Source organism: Aegilops tauschii, chromosome 3, assembly GCF_002575655.3.
Source record: "Aegilops tauschii subsp. strangulata cultivar AL8/78 chromosome 3, Aet v6.0, whole genome shotgun sequence".
NCBI lineage: Eukaryota > Viridiplantae > Streptophyta > Magnoliopsida > Poales > Poaceae > Aegilops > Aegilops tauschii.
Window position 1 is genome coordinate 486,115,370 of NC_053037.3, and position 4,761 is coordinate 486,120,130.

Below are 4,761 nucleotides of genomic sequence, written 5' to 3' on the forward strand. Positions count from 1 at the left end.
TTTGAATACCCATGATGCCAATGATATGCAAAGCCACAGGCTTGGAGATGCTATGTTTGATGAAGATGATATGTTTAGTCCCCCAAGTTTTGATGAGCAAATTTATTATGATGAAAGCATGCCTCCTATTTATGATGATTATTGTGATGACACGTATGCTATAAAGAATAAAGATAACCATGAAACTTGTCATCATGATTTTAATTTTCAATTGGATTATGCTTCACATGATAGTTATTTTGTTGAGTTTGCTCCCACTACTATTCATGAGAAGAAATTTTCTTATGTGGAGAGTAATAAAAATTCTATGCTTGTGCATCATGAAAATAGTGCTTTATGTGATAGTTATATTGTTGAATTCATTCATGATGCTACTAAAAATTATTATGAGGGAGGAATATATGCTTGTAGGAACTGTAATAATATCAAGTTTCCTCTCTATGTGTTGAAAATCTTGAAGTTATGCTTGTTTTGCCTTCCTATGCTAGTTGATTATTGTTCCCATAAGTTGTTTGCTCACAAAATCCCTATGCATAGGAAGTGGGTTAGACTTAAATGTGCTAGTTATATTCTTCATGATGCTCTCTTTATGTTTCAATTCTTATCTTTTATGTGAGCATAATTGAAATCATCATGCCTAACTAGGGGCGTTAAACGTTAGCGCTTGTTGGGAGGCAACCCAATTTTATTTTTGTTCCTTGCTTTTTGTTCCTGTTTAGCAATAAATAATCTATATAGCCTCTCTTTAGATGTGTTTTTATGTTTTATTTAGTGTTTGTGCCAAGTAAAACCTATAGGATCTTCTTGGATGATAGTTATTTGATCTTGCTGAAAAAGTCAGAAACTTTCTGCTCACGAAAACAATTGTTAGAAATCACCAGAAAGTGATAAAATACTGATTCCAATTGCAGTGATCAATAAAAAAATATCTAGGTCTTCCTATTTTTGTGTATTTTTATGAGTTACAGAAGTTTGCGTTAGATACAGATTACTACTGACTATTCTGTTTTTGACGGATTCTGTTTTTCGTGTGTTGTTTGCTTATTTTGATGAATCTATGGCTAGTATCGGAGGGTATGAACCATAGAGAATTTTACAGTAGGTTTAACACAAATATAAATAAGTAATGAGTTCATTACAGTACCTTTAAGTGGTGGTTTGTTTTCTTTCGCTAACGAAGCTCATGAGATTTTCTGTTGAGTTTCGTGTTGTGAAGTTTTCAAGTTTTGGGTAAAGATTCGATGGACTATGGAATAAGGAGTGGAAAGAGCCTAAGCTTGGGGATGACCAAGGAACCCCAAGGTAATATTCAAGGATAACCAAGAGCCTAAGCTTGGGGATGCCCCGGATGGCATCCCCTCTTTCTTCTTCGTTCATCGGTAACTTTACTTGGAGCTATATTTTTATTCACCACATGATACGTGTTTTGCTTGGAGCGTCATTTTATTTTGTTAGTATTTTCTTGCTGTTATTTAGAACAATGTTTTTTATCTTTTATTTCAATAAAAGTGGCATTGATAGCCTTTACTATGCTTATCTTACAAGTCTACGTGTTGCTGTTTGAAAACAGAAAGTTTACCGCTGTTGCAAAAATTCTCTAGAAAATTCAGAATGTGATAAAATGTTTAAACCTTTTGAATAATAAGCTCTGTAAATTTACTACAGTGGGAATTTTCTTTCATAATTTTTGGAGCTAGGGAAGTATGGATCTTGCTGCAGTCTTTACAGACTGTCCTGTTTAGGCCGATTGCTGTTATGTTTGCATTGTTTGCATATGTTTGCTTGTTTAATGACTCTATTTGAGGATAGGACTCATTTAGTATGCAATGTTTAATAATAATTTTAGTGATTTGTTATAGTAGAAAATGATAAGGTTTTTGCATTGGTTTATACTAACTTATCTCATGAGTCCTTGTTGAGTTTTGTGTGGATGAAGCTTTTGAGATTTAGGGAGACCGTGATATGAGAGGAATTAAGGAGACACAAAAGCTCAAGCTTGGGGATGCCCAAGGCATCCCAAGATAATATTTCAAGAAGTCTCAAGCGTCTAAGCTTGGGGATGCCCCGGTCGGCATCCCACCTTTCTTCTTCAACAATTATCGGTTAGTATCGGTTGAGCCTAAGTTTTTGCTTCTTCACATGATGAGTGCTATCCTTGAAATGTCGTTTTAATTTGTTTTGCTTGCTGTATGAAGAAAATACCAAGATCTGAAATTCTTAAATGAGAGAGAGTCTTCACATAGCTACATAATTATTTAACTACTCATTGATCTTCACTTATATCTTTTTGGAGTAGTTTGTCATTTACTCGTGCGCTTCACTTATATCCTATGAGTAAATGGTTGAATGATTTGAATGTCATAAATCTGAAATTATATATGTTTCATATGCCTTTCCCATGGGGAGTAATGCCTTCACATATCAGAAGTAGAGGTGGTAAATTTTTTGAAGGTTAGCAAACATTGTATTGGTCACTTGAACAATTCATGAAAGAATATTGAAGGAAGAGAGATTTCACATATAAATATACTATCTTGGACATCTTCTATGATTGTGAGCCCCATTAATTATTTTCAAACCTGAGCAAATTAGTTGAAGTTGGACAAGGAAGACAACATAATGAGTTATGCTTGGGTATATTTGTATAGAAGTTACATTGTTATGGATCCTCTAACATGTGGTGTTTGCTATTTAGAATCCTTTGCTAGCCAAAATATCTGTACTAAGCGGGAATACTGCTTGTGCATCCAAATTCCTTGAACCAACTTTATTCCATGAGTGTCCACCATATCTACCTATATGTGGTATTTACCTGCCGTTCCAAGTAAATTTGCATGTGCCAAACTCTAAACCTTCAAATAATAATCTGTTTTGTATGCCCGAATCGCTCATGTAGCGACTAGGGGCTGTCAGTATCTTCCATGCTAGGTGGGTTATTCTCACGATGAGTGGACTCCGCTCATCATTCACGAGAAAATGGCTGGTAACTGGGATGCCCAGTCCTATGATCAAAAGATAAAAAACAAATTCCCAAATAATTTAAACAAACTCCCCCAGGATTGTTGAAAGTTGGACGGCACCCGTTGTTTCGGACAAGCCGTGGAGTGTGATTGTTGGTGGAGGGGGAGTAAAATCTTTACCTTTCTATTTGGGAACCGCCTATAATGTATCTAGTATGGAAGATATTGGGAACTCTTGGTCGTTATGTTGATAATGAAAGCATACCTCTCAAAATTATTTTCATCTCCATTTTAAAGCTTCGAGCTCTGGCGCCTCTGCAAATCCCTGCTTCCCTCTGCGAAGGTTCTGTCTTTTACTTTTATGCAAGAGTCAGTAGTATTCCTTCTCATTCCAACCTACTCTTTAGTTGGCAAGCATCATGTGATGGGAAAGATCTAAGCATATATGGCCATTCAAATATATTTGACCATGAATTATTATTATTGACATTACCCTTGAGGTAAAAGGTTGGGAGGCAAAACATTAAGCCCCTAGCTTTCTCTGTGTTCGATGAATGCTATTTGTTCTAAAAATATGCTTTGAGTGGTAGCAATCATGGAAGACTATATGATAGTTGAGTATGTGGGATTTGCTAAATCAAAGCTCTTACAGAGACCCTTCCTAAAAATAAGATGGATCGCAATTGTTTGATGACTGAGAATATAGTTTGTTAGTTTTCAAGAAAGTTTATGATCTATACTTTAACATGTGAATAGCTTGTTACTTGATCATGAGAAGCTTTATGATATGAGCTACTCTTATGACATATAATGATGCTAGAAAAGGTGATTGAAATTATCATTGATCAAACTTGTGCACCTGCTAGCATTCACACTTCATAAATTATTTCTTTTATCATTTACCTACTCGAGGACGAGCAGGAATTCAGCTTGGGGATGCTGATACGTCTCCAACGTATCTATAATTTATGAAGTACTCATGCTATTATATTATCTGTTCTGGATGTTTATGGGCTTTACTAAACACTTTTATATTATTTTTGGGACTAACCTATTAACCGGAGGCCCAGCCCAAATTGCTGTTTTCTTGCCTATTTCAGTGTTCCGAAGAAAAGGAATATCAAACGGAGTCCAAACGGAATGAAACCTTCGGGAGAGTTATTTTTGGAATGGAAGCAATCCAGGAACTTGGAGTAGACGGCGGGGAAGCTTCGAGGAAGCCACGAGGCAGGGAGGCACGCCCCCACCCTCGTGGGCCCCTCGTGGCTCCCCTGACCAACTTCTTTCGCCTATATATGTCCATATACCCTAAAAACATCGAGGAGCAGAATAGATCGGGAGTTCCGCCGCCGCAAGCCTCTGTAGCCACCAAAAACCAATCGGGACCCTGTTCCGGCACCCTGCCGGAGGGGGGATCCCTCACCGGTGGCCATCTTCATCATCCCGGTGCTCTCCATGACGAGGAGGGAGTAGTTCACCCTCGGGGCTTAGGGTATGTACCAGTAGCTATGTGTTTGATCTCTCTCTCTCTCTCTCTCTCTCTTGTTCTTGATTTGGCACGATCTTGATGTATCGCGAGCTTTGCTATTATAGTTGGATCTTATGATGTTTCTCCCCCTCTACTCTCTTGTAATGGATTGAGTTTTCCCTTTGAAGTTATCTTATCAGATTGAGTCTTTAAGGATTTGAGAACACTTGATGTATGTCTTGCATGTGCTTATCTGTGGTGACATTGGGATATTCACGTGATCTACTTGATGTATGTTTTGGTGATCAACTTGCGAGTTCCGTGACCTCATGA